General features: G+C 25.5%; 1 protein-coding gene and 1 long non-coding RNA gene across 2 annotated transcripts in view; one reads left to right on the top strand and one right to left on the bottom strand.

The window, feature by feature from the left end:
- LOC109609451 (metabotropic glutamate receptor-like) overlaps window positions 1-19,310 on the top strand; it is a 170,970-nt gene that overhangs the window by 26,061 nt on the left and 125,599 nt on the right. The gene's annotated exons all lie outside the window — the stretch shown is intronic.
- LOC126265837 (uncharacterized) lies at window positions 11,003-11,433 on the bottom strand. The gene is made up of 2 exons (XR_007548292.1): window positions 11,339-11,433; window positions 11,003-11,226 (listed from the first exon to the last, which is right to left on the bottom strand). It is a non-coding gene; the product is annotated as an uncharacterized LOC126265837 (long non-coding RNA).

The following is a 19,310-nucleotide window of genomic DNA, read 5'->3' on the forward strand; positions in this document are numbered from 1 at the left end:
GTATCTTTTTAATATAATCTTTCGATATTTCTTTGCACTGATTTGGAATTTCTTCGTAAAATTCATTCAAATTGAACAGTCTTTTTGCATGGAGTTTCTCATCAATTTCATCCCAAAAGTTTTTCAATTGCATTGAGGTCTGGGCTTTGTGATGGCCAAGACATTACAGATATTCTCTGAGAAGGGAACCATTTTTTTAACTAAATTCTGGTTCTTCAGAATGTCACAATAAACGAAACGATCCATTATCTCATCTATCTTAACCAGCGGATCCATGCCAAACCCAGAAAAACATCTCCAAACCTTATACCTTTCATTGATTGGTCTTCTCGCCCATGAAATGCCATCAAATTTAAATAATTGGACTTTCATCGGAAATCAAAATTGTTTTCCATTGCCCATTAGTCATTTTCACATGTTCTCTTGCAAGGCAGGTGCCATTGAGATCCATAAACACAGAACTAATTTCAACAGAAATGAAGAAATACTAAAACTTAATAAAATATGGACTATGGATGGATAAAAATTGAAGTAAATTAGGGCCAGTTAGTGTATGTTATTAAAGGTAATTATATTATTTATTAAAATCTAGACCAATATGAGTATTAGTATCACTGTCAGTACCACTATGATAATGATTGGTAGAATTAAATCAAAATTTTAATGAATGAAAATGAATATTATATTAGAACTAATTTGCAGGTTATAATGAGTTAAAAAAGTAATAATGTTTTAGTAATTATCTCTATACAAACTGTTTAATTCTCATGTGTTTAAAATGTGAATTCGATATAAAATACGATGTAATTAAACAAGTTTAACATGTCTATTTATCTAATTCTACTTAATAATTAGTTGTGACTGCATTTATAAACGTTCATATGGTAGATTTAGTAAAGCCCAATTAAAACTAGCATTAATTAACTAGTTTAACTATATATTATTCATATTGTGTTCGGAGAATTAAATTTTATGAAATAATAGTCGAGTTTGTCAAATGTTAATTAAATGTATCCCGAATAGAAAAGTTAATTAAAGTCAGATACTGAGCAATTCGATCGACTGCGCCAACATCTCGCAGATATAAGGCGTGCACACATACTCGGCGTGGATTGTCCCATCGACTCTTAAATAAATTGAAATCGAAATTACACGGTGCAAATTCCTGTAAGCCACAAATGGACGGTAAATTGCAGGTGCTCAGCTAAGGTAATCAAGAAACATGAATTCAGAGTAGGCAATCAATTAATTACCGTTCGGACGCGACCATCGCTAAAAACATTTGCAAGGGACTTAATGACCGTCGTCGATTGAAATGGGAGAGAATTTAATCTTGTGACCGGTAATAAAAATCAAAGTCGGTGTTAAACCGTCCGAAGTTTACATCTATCGCACGTCAAATAACTGACACGTACGATTTTTACCCGACGCGGTTATATTGATACAGCGCTTTTATCTTCGGGCGCCGTGGAAAAAAATGGTTTAGGTGATCACCTACACGATTTTAATTGACAGTTTACGCAGTTCGTATTTCATGCATGTTAAACAAACATTAATTGTTTTTAATTTACTCTAGTTTACAACGAATATGAGTTATAAAAGTTTCCTTTTAATATTTTTAGGGTAACTTTAGGGTGTGTTGAACCCGAAAATTACATTCATTTTTAATTCCATCCATTTATTTATTTATTTATTTATTTATTTAGGTTTTTATTTATAATTGGCACAAAAAATCTTAAAAAACATTGTATTTCTAAAAATACTAATAATTAACTATATTTGTTGTTTATAAAAAATAAAAAATTGAACGTAATACGGGGTATTTCCACCTCTACTATGAATGACAGCTTTACATATTCTGTTCATACTCAAAATCTGGGACTGAATTTCATTTTGGTCCCTTAAATATCTCCCAAGACTGTTCTGTTGGGTTAAGGTCTGGACTGCGAGCTGGCCAGGACATGCTTTCTAGCAAAATTGCAAATTATCTTCCCTAAGTCGTCGAATAGTTAATTAATACAAATTTTCAGGTTCTATTGATTTTTTAACAGCACTTTTATCTTCGGGCACGTAAAAAATAGTTTAGGTAATCACCTACACGATTTTAATTGACAGTTTACGAAGTTTGTATTCCATGCATTTTAAACAAACATTAGTTGTTTTTCATTTACTTTAGTTTACAGCGAAAATTTGTTAGGAAAGCTTTTCCTTTACGTATTTTTAGGGCGACTCAGGTGTGTTGAACTCGAAAATACTATTCATTTTTAATTCAAATCGGATCGTTCACCTAGATAATTTCAAATTTGTTTTTTATTATTTATAATTTTACTTAATGTGACGTCCAGAACAAAGTTCGATCGAGATGAATAATATTTTATTAGAAATGTGATAAATTATTCATATAACTACACCTAATTCGTTATGAGTGGATGAAAAATAACTTAGTTATGGCTGAATAAATTTTGAATTTAAATTAGCAAAAACCTTTTATTTTTACTTAAAATCTAATTTACCGTAAAATTTATTTTTTGAGATATTCACATTTGTGTTATTTACTCTATATAAAATTCGTTTTAATGACTACAGTTTTGTAGTAAAATTGGTTTGGATTTATTTTAAAAATACTCTTTTCCCAATGATAAAAACGATTAATTCATGAAAAAATATATATTTAAACAGGTAAAGTGACTGAAAATAGTAAAAATTGCATGACACTTGAGTTTTCTACAGCTGCAAATGAAAAATACGATTTTCGTGTTCAGCATAAATACAATATTATAATTTATTCGAGGATCATGTGTCCCAGGTAAAATGGTTGACACTTCCGATTTATATTAAACGTAGATTATTATCAACAAGGAAAACAATATTTCACTACAATAACTGATAATGAATATTTAATGGGTTCTCGTTTACTAAACTAATGTTGATTGGCTTTATTAATACCGTTAATTTTATGTAAATAATCGTTTTCATTGACAGTCTGGTTTTGCTTTAAATCGATAACAATAAACGTAATTTTTTTACTATTTAATAAAAATATGAACGCTTCAGTTCTCAGTTAGAGTTAGGGTCATAAAATGTTAGCTAAAATGATTTATCCCAACGCTAAGATGGAAAACTCGTAATATTAAAACTAAGTGTCTAATATCGGTCACTATAAATCCGCATTTAAAATGAATGAATGCACCGCCCTCATATATTCTTTTATATTGTTCATAAAAACAATTATTGTCAATAAAAGTCGCACTTAAACTCATACGTAATGCATTAGCCTAAATTATTTTCGGATATGCTTCAAAAATTCTGTATGGTGAAAACTCAGTCGTTCTTTATTTATGGGTTATAAATTTGTTGGCCTTTTTCTGATTTTTTTATGTTAAGTATATTTAATATTTTATATTTTTACATTTAACATTAGGCAGTTTTTAGATTTTATTATTATAAAATTTATTCCGAATAATTTTTAATGATTTATATTATTTAGAGAAAATTTATTAAATTTTAAAATTTTTTAAATTTTTTTAAACATTTTTAAATTTTATTTTTTATCTATTTTTGGTACTTTAGATTTTCTATATTATTTTGGATTCTGTATATTGTAGAATCGTTTAGCTTAATTCAATTTTGTCATTCAGGTTTTTCAGATAAATCAGTTTCTTATGATAAATATCATTTAATCTTATATCTAAGATTAAATGTTTCGATTTCATTTTTTTAAATATACATTTTATTAGTTTTAGCTACTCTTTATGTACTTCAGTTTTCTTTTGATAGACATATTTTATTATTAAATCGTTCATTAGATTCTTTAGTTTTTCTTGCATAATTTGATTATATATTATTTTATTATATATATATTTATTATAATATATTTATCCAAATCTTTAATTTATTTATATATTTTATCTTTATTATATTTTTAGGCATAAGTTTTCTAATGATTTGATATATTTTCAGTTTCTATTAAAAACACTAAATTTTATTGTATTATATATTTTATTTATATACATAAAAATTCCTTCATATTATTTAATTTATTATATTTAGATACTTTAGACATTTTTTTATTAATTTGTTATTTTACATTTATTAGATTATTTATACTTTTAGTTCTTTGTTAATTTTATAATGTCTTAAAATGATTTTGAATTTTTGATTCCTAATCATTAGATTTTTTAGATTTATTAAAAATTTCTGTGTACTATTAGTGATTTATTTTTTTTCTTTAAATATTAAATTAATATGATTTTTATATACAATTATTAGATTTTGCAAATTCAATAGATTTTTAGTTATTTAAAATTTTTAAGAAATTTTGTATTTAGAAAATTCTTAAAATTTATTATATTTAATTTTTAAATATTTCTGTAATTTATGTGTTATTAATTATTTATGTTCATTTAATAATAAATATATTTTTATTAATTTATTTTAAGTTGATTTGTATATTTTTTGGTAGTTTGAGTTAAATGTTTGAGATTTTTAAATTTATTTTTTTTTAATTTTATTTGATTTTTTATTCACATTTTTTTATATATTTTTTTAAATTTATTAATTTTTAAAATCTTTAAATTTTATAATTGTAAAATATTAATATATTTATTTTATTTTATGTAGATTTTTCTGTTTTTCTGGATTTTCATGAAAATTTAAGATTTTTCAAATGAGAATTATTTCTCTTTTTATTGTCCTTAAATAATTAGGACCTCCTTCGTCCTTTTCTCTTATTTGAAAATTTCATAATTGTCAAAAAAATGATGTAAATAATAAACAAATATACATATAATAGTATATCTTAAGTTAAATTGTGATGTGTATGACGCTAAAGCCCACCCTAAACAATCAATTAAAAAAGTCAAATCAAGGGTCTTTACTTAAATGCCCTTAAAAGATGTTAAACGACGTTTAATTATAATTAGTAGAAGAAGTGCTTTAAATTTTATGTGTCATAAATTTGAAACAGGGGATTCAATATAATTACCAGTTCTAATATAATTCAATCAAGAACGGTTGAATTAATAAACTTGCTACATTAAACTTCCGTCTTTTTGTTTGTGTATGTGTGCCTTTTTCATTAAGAATTTTGAATAAAAAAGATAAAACTTCCATCTAGTTGGAAGTTTGAAAAGAGTTACGGGTTGATGAGCTAAGTTTCGTATAATGTGATTATTTAACCTAGACAAAATGATGTATCAGACATAATAACTCTAAACACGTTTTACTTGACTGTGGATTTAAATTTAATATTAACGTTCTTATGAATGTCAACTGTCACGTATAAATAGGGGACGTTTAAGATGGGACCTCGAATAAATTATTTACACAATCCTGCCAGAAAGTTCCTAAATAAAATATAGGATATGTATTTGGAAACATTCCAATTCTACATTTTAGACATTTAAGACTAAATGCACTTAAATATCTGTAATCAAATACAATTCAACTTTTACTAATTTTAAATTATGGTGGATGCTTATTCTTTGACAAAAAATCTCTGGTTTCACTTTAACTACATTAAAATTAACAAAATCATCTTTTGACAAGTTTGAACTATACTGAATATTATTTATGTTATTTTATGTATGAAAAATATTTGTAAATTATAGTTTAAATTATGGTGAATTCAGTTTATGCTTAAACATAAAAAATTTTTAAAATTGTAACTCTGAATTCATTTTAATTGTAGTAAAATTAACTAAATTAATTTACAATCTTAAATATGATGAAAAATGTTTAAAAATTGTACCTCTGGGTTGATTTTAATTATAATAGAATTAACAGAATTCCATTTTTTCTAATTGTAAATTATGATGGTTTCAATTTATGCTTTGACGTAAAAAAATCTTTATAAATTGTAACTCTGCAATCTTTTTAATTGTTGTAAAAGTAACAAAATTATTAATTTTTCCAAGTTTAAATTATAGTCAATATTATTTATCCTTTGATTTATGAAAAATGTTTTTAAATTATAGTTCTGAGTTGATCTCAATTACAATAGAGTTAACAGAATTCAAATTTTCACAATTTTATTTAATTTATGCTTTACCACACAGTGATTTCAATTAAAACAGAATTAACGAAAGTTAATTATGGTGGATGATTTTTATTTTGTCATGAAAAGTTACAAATTCTAACTTTCGTTTAATTTCATTTATAATAAAGTTAATAAAATTGTTTGTTCAACTACAAATTGTGGTGGAAGTGATGCTTTAGAATTGGAATAATGTTTATAAACTGTAACTTTGGATTTATTTTAATAAAATTTTAAATTATGGTGGATGCGACATTATTATTATTATTATTATTATTATTATAATCATAATTTAAAAATGTTTAGAATCTGTAATTTTGACTTCACTTCAATTATATATAACAAAATTGACAAAAATATATTTTTTCCAATTTTAAATTATTATTCATTGATATATTTAAAATAAATATAAAAGTGGCGCATGCACCATAATTTGAAACGAGGTTAAATTGTATTGTCCAAATTTTAATATAATTAAAATAAAGTTTGGGGTCTGACAGGGCGGAAAAATGAGCGGAAAAGAACAATAATTAATCAACCCAAAGCAATGTTATGAAAACAGGTATTGTTGTCTAAATCTTGAAGCTTCATAATTAGCGGTGAATAATGGACATTGACCACAACTTTCAAATTAATCTAAGGGAGTAGGTAACACGTTTAAATAAGGTGAAGGGGTTGAATATACTTGTGTATGGATGTATGGATGTGTGTATTGTATTTGAATAAAAATTTTAGGTCATATATAACGTTGACATGTAATAACAACACCAATAAAGCATGTTGAAGTTTCAATCTACTTCTGACTTTTATGTAAGATTTCGATCAGGAACTTTTATCATTGCAATAAGTTGTAAATCGTTTTTTAGATTACTTGTCTCCCTAACTGCTTACTTTTGCCGTGCCGACTTCTGTTCTGAACGTCGTCTTCCACTATAGGCGTAGATTATAAATTGGAAATTTTTAACGTTCCTTACCGATGGAACATTTCTTTTTCAATCGGTAATCGAATTTCAACATGCCGCATGTCACATTAAAACGTTACGATGTAAATTTTACGTTAGTTAGAGTGAATTAATCACGATTATCTGACTGCGGTAATAATCCTAATGCCTATTATCGAGAATATTTGAATGTTAAAGAACGACACCGAATATAGTTAATTACATTTCTTGCGGCGAAATTAACCCTTATATTATGTCGCTGTTTGTACGGTCAGGTAGGGAGTAAGGGTTTCTCTCTTTAATAACTCTAATGCCTTTGCACGTCGAAAACGATATGACATGAACGTGTAATTAATATTTGATTTATTATAAACTTGATTTATATTACGCAAACACCTGATTAATTTTCCGTGTGTGTTTACCCACTCTACTCAACTATAACTAGGCTCTAATAAATTTTTCGTCGGTTAAATTATTTCCCTTGTATCAATCAAATCGATGTTGAAAACATCTAGTTTACGTTTTTAGTGCATGATTTATTTGAATAAATTTATTTATTTATTCCTAATTAATTTCTAATTGTGCTATTTATTTTTTTCCTGTTTAAAACAGTTTATTTCTGTAATTGTCCAATTTTTTATCGAATATGTACTGTAATTTACATTACAATTTTCATCTGGTTTATTGTCGTTTCAACTGAAATATACCGTACGGCCAAAAAATTAATTCGAATCGAGTTTTTTTATCTTCCGGCACTGAAAAATTGGTTCGTAGACACTTTCAGATGAGCTCTTAGTTTTAATAGGAAGGCCCTCCTCATCTCAGTTCCCCATTTATTCTTCTATTCCATATGGCAAAATCCATATTTCCTCATTAGTTGATTATTACAGAAAATTCATGACTTAAATGGATAAATTTAAAATATTTATAAAAAACTAAATTCTAAATGATTAAATTGAACACAGGAGCCCTATTTTGTAGTAAACGTTGCTACTACTCCTACTTTAGAAGTAAAAAAGAAATTTTTATTAAATTTTTCATACTTTGACCTCCTATTTCTTCTAAACGGAAAAAATTATAGATACCTTGTAGAGCATTCAATTTCATACCAAAAATATCAATAGAAATTTTCTGTACAATCAAGTAATGGCTAGATATGGAAACCAGAGATGAGGAGGACCTTCCTATTAAAGCTAAGAGCTCATCTTTGGAGAGCATTTTTTAAGATGTCTGGGTACCAATTTTTCAGTGTCGGAAGTTAAAAAAAAGTCGGTTTTTTTGGCCCACTCTAATATATATATGATACAGATCATCGATTTATGTACTCTCCATTTTTTTCGATTAAATCTTTTTAATTTAAGAGTTTTTTTGTATCATTTTATCATTATATTTTTTATGATTTAAGTTTTTTTATTTATTCAAATTATTATTTTTTATTTGTAAGTTCAGTTTTTATCCTGTTATTTCTTTGTTTTTTACAATGTTCGTATTGTATTAGAAAATGTATCATGTGTAGATCAATTTTTATGGTTTTTGATCCTTTATCTAAAATTGACTGCATATTAAATTTTTTTTGAGGTTTCTAAAAACCATTCAATACTTTCAGTTTAATTAATTAATTACACATCTAACTTATATGTCACATTTTTATAATTTATTTTCAAAAATACATCCTGTATATTATCATATTTATGCATGTCTATACATGTATATTGCTAACTAGATTTACTACACCAGTCAGTAAGGTATTTAAGGCACATATATGCAGGTTGTCACATAGTAAGCTTTTGACATTTTCCACAAGTTCTTTTACCACTTCCAAAACGGCTTCTAGTACTTCTTTAAGGTTAATCGCTGTAATAATTAAAGAATTAGACAAAACATAACAAATTTAAGTGAATATACTTACTATTATCGTTAGGTGATCCAGATAATCCAGCTTAAAAATAAATTAATTAATAAATAAAAAATTCTAAAAATAATTAAAATATCTTACGTTTTGGAATTATGTCGCCTGAAAAATAAACAATTAAAAATTAATTAGGTTAGCTAAATTGTAACTGGGGTATAGTTAACTTACCAAGGTCAAACCCCTGGACATTTCCGATGACGGAAAGGCAGACTACTAGGAAAACTGCTTTGATGAACATTTTGAGACAACTGATGCAAAATAACGGATTTCGCTCTAAATATATACTCATTTTCTAATTGATTGTGTGCGTACGTGTTTATTACTGATTATTTTCACTGTTTTAATTACATTTTTACAGTTATCTCAAGATACAATTGAATGAAATTTTGTAAAAAGCACGTCCATATTAATATAATCTTAGTTCGCTGTTTTTAACTATTATTTCTAACGTAGTTTTTTATTTAATATTTATATAAAAGAGAAATTTCCATTTCCGTTTCCAAAATTTTTAAAATATTGGTCTCGGTTGAACTTTAGTTGCTATTTTGTGTGAAAAATTTAAAAATTAAAATGCCATAATCGAAAAATTTAATTTTATATTGACAATTTCGATTATAAATATTTCATGTTTTATAAAATTTACCGTAACACAAAAATTGTAATAATTACATATAATTATTGGATTTTATTTTTTTATACTAAATGTAAAAAAAAACTCAACACGCAGAACGCATTCAGATATTTCCATATTTTCACTACGATTTAAAACGTAGTTATTTATATTTATTATTTATATAAAATAGAAATTTCCATTTCCGTTTCCAAAATTTTTAAAATATTGGTCTGGGTTAAACTTTAGTTGCTATTTTGTGTAAAAAATTTAAAAATTAAAATGCCGTAACCGAAAAATTTAATTTTATATTGACAATTTAGATAGTAAATATTTCATGTTTTATATAATTGACTATAACACAATAATTATAATAATTAATTAGAATTAAAATAAAAAACTTAAATATTTATAATAAAATAAGGTATATTGATATGTACCGACATATTGAAGTTTGCATGATTTTTATTAAAACGTTTATTAAAATTCTAATACCATTAAACTTTCAATTTTATTTTGATTTAATTTAAAATGTTGTGGTGACACATATATCGCCAATCACTATATGTCGATTGAAAAAAATTAATCTCTTATATTTATGAAGTGACAAATAATAGTTGGATTTTACTTTATTATACTAAATGTAAAAAAATGCAACACCTACAACGCATTCAGATATTTTTATATTTTCACTACGATTTAAAATGTAGTTTTTTATATTTAATATTTATATAAAATAGAAATTTCCATTTCCGTATCCAAAATTTTTAAAATATTGGTCTCGGTTGAACTTTAGTTGCTATTTTGTGTGAAAAATATAAAAATTAAAATGCTGTAACCGAAAAATTTAATTTTATATTGACAATTTCGATTGTAAATATTTCATGTTTTATATAATTGAACGTAACACAAAAATTTAAATAATCCATTGGAATTAAAATAAAAAACTTAAGGGACAGGATGATTGCTGATTAATATTTTGCCAATGATGGTAGGCCTATTGGTATTCGATCAGTTTACCTCCGTATAAGGTCTTTTGGCCTACGGATTTATCGTCAATGTAGTGACTGGAGTATGGAACGTGAATAGTGGGATGAGGAATGGAATAACATCGGGTTTAGTGACACTTTTGCTTCGGCATGCACGATGGTCATGTATGTGATCTTCGCTTTGCTGTGGAGAGTTCATTCACAAGATTACGGGTTTAATGATATGGGGTGCTATTGCTTATGGTAGCAGGCCACCTTCAGTTTCCATTAGTGGTAATATGACGTCCCTCCAATATGTGGTTGAGATCTCGGACTATTTTTTAGCATGACAATGCTCGTCCAGATGTGAATTTATATTATTTTGTCTTTTACAATGTTCGTATTATATTATTTTTATAGTTTTTGATTCTTTATCTAAAATCGATTAAACAATTTTACTCAAATATATTAATTTTTTGAGATTTCTAAAAACCATTTATTATATTCAATATTCCAGGTAATTAATTAAACATAGCATTTATTTGTATACTTTATTTTCACAAATACATCCTTGTATAATTATAATGACATATTTATGGTTTATACTTCTATATTTTTTACTAGACCTTTTACACCATCCAGTAAGGGTGCTAATGCATTACATAAATTCAGATGACACAGTAACTTCTGGATATTCTGCACAAGTGATATTACCAATTTCAATACGGTGTGTAGTAGTTTTTTAAGGTCAATCTTCATTCCTATTACATAAAAAAAATAAATTAATTAATAATTACATAAAAAAATAATTACTAATAAGTTCCATAAAATACGTGATGTTACTAAGTTCTAACTGGTGTTCAGTGAACTTACCATTCACCTCGACATTTTGAATGAGGAAAAGGCAGGCTACTAGAAAAAGTGCTTTGACGAACATCTTGAGACAACTGATGCAAAATAACGGATTTCGCTCTAAATATATACTCATTTACAAATTGATTGTGTGCTGATAGAATGCGTATGTGTTTTTCCGTGTTTGTTACTGATTGTTTTTACTGTTTTAATTGCAGTTTTACAATTATCTCAAGATAGAATTGAATGAAATTGGGCAAAAATCACGTCCCTAACTTAGGTTTTACTCTAATTGTTAACGTTAACATATTTACAGTACATTTTCAGCTTCTTGTATTTAATAATGATTTGAAAATGTCACTTTAACATAATAATGACATGAACTTACTATGTTTTGAATTAATTATTTCGTATAAAATATGGCGGTAACATAAATATTATTTTTAGATGTTAACTAGTAAATACATACATTTCAATCAATCAATCGCTTAAATTAATATTTACTTATCAAATTTTATTTATTTTCTTGAACATATATGTGTATCTTTTAAAATAATTTTCCCTCTTTTATGAAATATTTTTATGTATACATATATATATGCAATTAAAAGTTACTTATTAATTCATAAAACACCGTAATTAATACCGAAATTTAATTTTGATTTATAATATTTTTTTAATTAATAATATTTTTTTAATTTACAATAAACAATAAACTGTTTAAATAAAGAAAATGCTTAACGGTTAAATTAATTGAATATATTCGTGTTTTGATTTATTTTAATCATGTTATAGATATTCTAGAGAAATCGTGTTCATATCAAATTTTGTTCGTACTAAATTATATTTAAAAAAGTTATCGAAATTTAACCAGTATAAAAATCACGAACAATTCGTATTAACTTATCTTGTTTTAATTTTTTTAACTCTATATAAAGAGGATTAATCCTTTCGTTTGTATTAATTGTGTCAACATGTTGTACAAATTAGTCCTTGTTGCAGTTACTCTTTCCATTCTTGGAACTGGTAATAGACAGTATTTTTGTTAGTAGACTCTTGTTAATTTATTTTCATTTTTATTTCAGGAGTTCATTGCGGTAAGTAGATATTTTGTCAACAGCTACAATTTAATTCTCAACTAATTAATTTTTTGTTACTAATTTTTTAGTACCACCGACTGTTGCTTGTAAGTTCCTAGTTACTTTTTTGTAGTACCTATGGTTAAACTTAATTTTTATTTAACAGATCCGGCACCTGCGTTCAAAGGGTTGTTGATAAAATTGATAAAGTTCTTGCAGGAATTTCTAACTGCTGTTCTTCCACCAATTTGTCAAGACAAATGCCCTAGCGATATACCTGGCACATTGCAACCATTATTGGATGTATTAAATGCATCGTAATTGTAATAATATGATTATATTTACGAATAATATGTTCAAACATTATTCTGTCCGTTTTATTTTAAAAAATCCTAGTTGAATATGAAATTTGATTTGCTAAGGATCTTCTTCAAGCATATTTTAAGCAAATTAAATAAAATAACTCAAAAATTGTTATATATATTACAACATGAAAAAATAATTTTAGTTTTATAGATTATAAAGTCATATCTAACTAACTAAATTCGCAATAGATCTGAAAAAATATTTAAAATATAAATAGAATAATAAATATATCCTAAATATTTAACTATAATAGGAAAAATTATATTAGTTGATTTGTAAAATGATCACTAAGAATTTAATTAAGTTAATTTGTGCAAAAATTTTATACAAGGTTTATTAATTTTTACAAATTTATTATTGGAAATTCAGTTTTAATTTTTTTTAGTAAAGTGATTTGAAGTAACAGAAATACTAAAAAGGTTTATTAATTTTTACGAAATTTATTAGTGGAAATAGAGTTTTAATTTTTATTAGTAAAGACATTTGAAGTAACAATAAATACTAAAAAGATTTTTGAATAATTTTATTCATTTTAAATTATAATTAAATTATATAAAATAATTTTGAATACCTTTAAATGATAATTTTTATAACAAAAATTTAAAAAATGTCCAAACAATTTTTGTTAGTTGTTAACTTAGTGTCTAACTTATATATTTAATAGTGTTTTAAAATGTATTTACTGAATGGCACTGATACATATATATTTAGGTTTATACTGATTCGAAATAAAAAATATAAAATTAATATTCAATGTATTATATTTAACCCCATATAATACTTAAATAATTTAAACGCTGTCACAATCATGTTCTAACACATTTATAATTGGTTTCAATGTGCCTGGTATATTCTTGGGACATTTTGCTCCACAAATTGGTGGAAGCACAGCTGTTAAAAACGCCTGTAGAAACTTGAGCAGTTTTATGACTAGTCCCTTGACTGCACCTCCCGGATCTGTTAAAAAATATTTAATAAAATACACCGCGAATGTTTTAAAAATATACTTACAGTGAAGAGTCTGATCCGCTAAAAAATAAGTAATCAGTTTAGTAATTAATGTTTAAATAAAACAGAATTGTAAAGGTTGTAAAAATTGCTTACCGCCATGAAGTCCCGCAACTGAAAATAAATACGAATAAATAATTATAATAACAAATTTTAGAAGCTGAACTAAATATTCCGGAAACTACTTCTGCACATTTTGTGGAAGTAATTGATGCAGATAGAATAGTTTCGTTAGTTATATATTTAGCGTTTCCAAATAATTAAATTAAACTATGACTTTACATGTATTAATTACCGTTTCCAATTATACAGAGACAAACTATTATGAACACTGCTTTGCACAACATTTTGATGTAACTAATGCAAATAAGAAGGTCCACAAGTATTTTATACAGTCTCCAACGAATTAAATAAAAAATAATGATTAGATTAATTCATTATGCATGTTTATTTTTTTGTTTCTGATACATTTTAGTTAGTTCATGGAAATTTTTGAAAAATGAGAAATCTTTTATCAAAATTTACGCCGTAACAAATTATTTTTGAAAAATTTCCTAACAGAAAATAACATAAAAATCACGCAAAATTCATATTAACTTATCGTATCTTAATTTATTTCACTGTATATAAAGAGGATGAAACCTTTCGTTTGCATCAGTTGTTTCAACATGTTGTACAAAGTAGTTCTCGTTGCAGTCACTCTTTCCATTCTTGGAACTGGTAATAAATAGAATTATTTGCATGTTCTTAATACTTATTTTAATTTTTGTTACAGGAGTTCACTGCGGTAAGTAAATAATTTGTCAACAGTTGCAGTTTAATTTTCAACTAATTAATCGTTTATTATTGATTATTTTAGTACCTCCGACTGTTGCTTGTAAGTATATGTTCCTAGTTAGAACATTTTTGTAGTACCTATCGTTAAACTTAATTTTTATTTAACAGATCCGGCACCTGCGTTCAAAGGGTTGTTGATAAAATTGATAAAGTTCTTGCAGGAATTTCTAACTGCTGTTCTTCCACCAATTTGTCAAGACAAATGCCCTAGCGATATACCTGGCACATTGCAACCATTATTGGATATATTAAACGCATCGTAATTGTAATAATATGATTATATTTACGAATAATATGTTCAAACATTATTCTATCCGTTTTATTTTAAATAATCCCAGTATCTTAAGACATATTTGAAATTTAAATAGAAGAACTTAAAAATTGGTATATATTTTAAAAAAGTAAAAAATCATTTTAGTATTGTAGATTATAAATTTATGTTTCTAAAACTAACTAAATTCGTGAAGAAGTCCTGCAGTGGAGCTGAAAATATATTTAAAATAATAGACAAATAAATATATCCTAAATTTTTAACTATAATAAAAAATTATATTAGTTGATTTGTAAAATGCTCACTAAGAATTTAATTAAGTTAATTTAAATCTCATTAATTTGTGGTAAAATTTTATACAAGGATTATTCATTTTTACAAATTTATTATTGGAAATAGAGTGTTAATTTTTTATTAGACATATATAAAGTAATTTGAAGTAACAATAAATACTCGAAAATGAGATTTTTGAATAATTTTATTCATTTTAAATTATTTTATCATAAAAATATTTTAGTTAACTAGTTAACAAAATTTAGAGGATGTTTACAAATATATAAAATAAAATTAATAATAAAACACTTATTAAATAATTAAATTATAATATAAAATAATTTTGAATACTTTTAAACGATAATTTTTATAATAAAAATTTAAAAAAATGCCCAAACAAAATTTGTTAGTTGTCACAACTTGGTATCTAACTTACTAAATTACACTGATACATATATATTTAGGTTTGTACTGTTTCGAAATAAAAAATATAAAATTAATATTCAATGTATTATATTAAACCACATATAATACTTAAATAATTTAAACGCTGTCACAATCATGTTCTAACACATTTATAATTGGCTTCAATGTGCCAGGTATATTCTTGGGACATTTTGCTCCACAAATTGGTGGAAGCACAGCTGTCAAAAACGCCTGTAGAAACTTGAGCAGTTTTATGACTAGTCCCTTGACTGCACCTCCCGGATCTGTTAAAAAAATGTTTAATAAACTACACCGCGAATGTTTTAAAAATATACTTACAGTGAAGAGTCAGATCCGCTAAAAAATAAGTAATCAGTTTAGTAATTAATGTTTAAATAAAACCGAATTGTAAAGGTTGAAAAAATTGCTTACCGCCATGAAGTCCTGCAACTGAAAATAAATACGAATAAATAATTATAATAACAAATTTTAGAAGCTGAACTAAATATTCCGGAAACTATTTCTGCACATTATGTGGAAGTAATTGATGCAGATAGAATAGTTTCGTCAGTTATATATTTAGAGTTTTCAAATAATTAAATTAAACTATGACTTTACATGTATTAATTACCGTTTTCAATAATGGAGAGACAAACTATTATGAACACTGCTTTGCACAACATTTTGACATAACTAATACAAATAAGAAGGTCCACAAGTATTTTATACAGTCTCCAACGAATTAAATAAAAAATAATGATTAGATTAATTCATTATGCATGTTTATTTTTCTGTTTCTGATACATTTTAGTTAGTTCATGGAATTTTTTGAAAAATGAGAAGTCATTTATCAATATTTACGCCGTAACAAATTATTTTTGAAAAAGTTCCTAACAGAAAATAACATAAAAATCACGCAAAATTCATATTAACTTATCGTATCTTAATTTATTTCACTGTATATAAAGAGGATGAAACCTTTCGTTTGCATCAGTTGTTTCAACATGTTGTACAAAGTAGTTCTCGTTGCAGTCACCCTTTCCATTCTTGGAACTGGTAATAGATAGAATTGTTTGCATGTCTCAATACTTATTTTAATGTTTGTTACAGGAGTTCACTGCGGTAAGTAAATAATTTGTCAACAGTTGCAGTTTAATTTTCAACTAATTAATCGTTTATTATTAATTATTTTAGTACCACCGACTGTTGCTTGTAAGTATAAATTCCTAGTTAGAACATTTTTGTAGTACCTATCGTTAAATTTAATTTGTATTTAACAGATCCGGCACCTGCGTTCAAAGGGTTGTTGATAAAATTGATAAAGTTCTTGCAGGAATTTTTAACTGCTGTTCTTCCACCAATTTGTCAAGACAAATGCCCTAGCGATATACCCGGTACATTGCAACCATTATTGGACATATTAAACGCATCATAATTGTAATAATATGATTATATTTACGAATAATATGTTCGAACATTATTCTATTCGTTTTATTTTAAACAATCCTTATTGAATATGAAATTTAGTTTGCTAAACATATTCTTAAGGCATATTTAAAATTTAAATAAAATGACTGAAAAATTGTTATATATTATAAAAAAGGAAAAAATCATTTGATTATTATAGATTATAAATTAATATTTCTAAAACTAATTAAATTCGAAAAGAACTTCTGTAATAGAGCTTAAAAATTGTTTACAATATAAATAGAAAAATAAATATATCTTAAATATTTAACTGTAATAAAAAATTATATTAGTTGATTTGCAATATGTTCACTGAGAATTTAATTAAGTTAATTTAAATCTCATTAATTTGTACTAAAAATTTTTACAAGGATTAGTGATTATTACAAATTTATTATTGGAAATAGTGTAGTTTTTAGTAAAGGGATTTGAAGTAACAATAAATACAAAAAAAAAATTAAATTTTTGAATAATTTTATTAATTTTAAATTATTATCATAGATATATTTTAGTTAACTGATTAACAAAATTTAAATGGCAATTCATTAATTATGTGTTTATCTAATATTTTGATATTAAAAATTCAATTATAGTTTGCAGACAAATTTGTTATACTTATACTTTTAGATTTTTCAAACAATTTGAATGAAGCCTTAAACAGATTAACAAAGTAGATATAATATCATGTTAATTGGATTATGTTACTGTAGCCAATCGTGTCCATAATTTTAATTACATTTAAATAAGACTAAAATAAAATTTGAAAAAAAATCACGTTCATATTAAAATTTTCATCGCTTTCGCAGTTGCTTCGCTTTGCAGATGTCGAGCAAAGTAGTTTCCGTGGCCACGTGTCTTGCCATTATTGGAAACGATAATTTATACGTTTTCAGATTCATCATCTTGTGACTTTATTTTTAAATGGCTTGTTACCATGTTGAAAAGTGTGTTTACAGTTTTTCCATTAAATTAAATCAAAACGTCTTTGATAATTAAAATGTTTTTGCTCTTGATGTAGATTTTGGTGTAAAATAAATAATATATAATTATCTACAATTATAGTACGTAAAAATAGAAATATCTCTTTGAAATATATTTAAAATAAAACATCAAAATATTATTCTATGTACTATATTTAATTATAATACATAAGTAGTTTAAAGGCTGTCACAATCGTGCTCTAATACATCTATAAGAGGCTTCAACGTTCCTGGTATATTCTTGGGACATTTTGCTCCGCAAATCGGTGGAAGAACAGCTGTCAAAAATGCCTGTAAGAACTTGAGCAGTTTTATCACTAGCCCCTTAACTGCGCCACCCGGATCTGTCAAAAATATAATTTAGCAAAATACACCGTTCATGTTTTAAAAATATGCTTACAGTGGAGAGTCTGAGGAGCTAAAAAATAAATAATTAATTTAGTAATTAATGGTAAAATAAAAAGGAACTGTGTAGGTTGACCAATTTACTCACCGTGGTGTCCGGAAACTGAAAATAAATACGAATAAATAATACGATAAATAAATATATAATATAAAGTTTAATTCAGTTTTATGTTCCAGAAAATTAATCTAAAATATGACTTTATATGTATTAATTACCGTATCCAACAATGGAAAGACACACAATTATAAAAACAACTTTGCACAACATCTTGAGACAACTGATGTGGGGCTACAGAATCTAACGTTTTTATACACTGATTTGAAACAATTTAAATCGATAATCAAAAATGCAATTATGTTTGTAAAGTAATGGCTTTAACAATTTCAATATGAACGTGACATTTTCATAATTTCAAGCTGTGTCTTTGGATAATCAGGAACAGTAACAGATATAAACGTTGTTATCGTGTTAATAATGTAATGTAATTATTATACTTGGTGAAATTTGAAAAAAACACGTTTGTATCAGCTGATATGTGTCCTAATTATTTTTTTTAGTTATTAAATATGTATTATCAATCATAATATTTTGACAAATAATAATAATAATAATAATTTAGAAATATTTTACGTCGTATTAATTTAATTAATTAATATTTATGCGATACCAAGAACAGTGCAAGTGAATTATGTGCTGATTGTGAGATTTGAACATGACCGAAATTTATTCAAATTTAAGCCAATAAGCATTGTGAATTTCTAATTCATTATCCATTGTTATATGCATGTAGCATGTCATTTCAATATATGTGTCCAGTATTCTGATTCCCATTACACTGGATAAATGTGATCCACGGTTTGATTGGCTGACTGACCCACGG

The sequence above is a fragment of the Aethina tumida genome, chromosome 1 (assembly GCF_024364675.1).
Source record: "Aethina tumida isolate Nest 87 chromosome 1, icAetTumi1.1, whole genome shotgun sequence".
Taxonomy (NCBI): Eukaryota; Metazoa; Arthropoda; class Insecta; order Coleoptera; family Nitidulidae; genus Aethina; species Aethina tumida.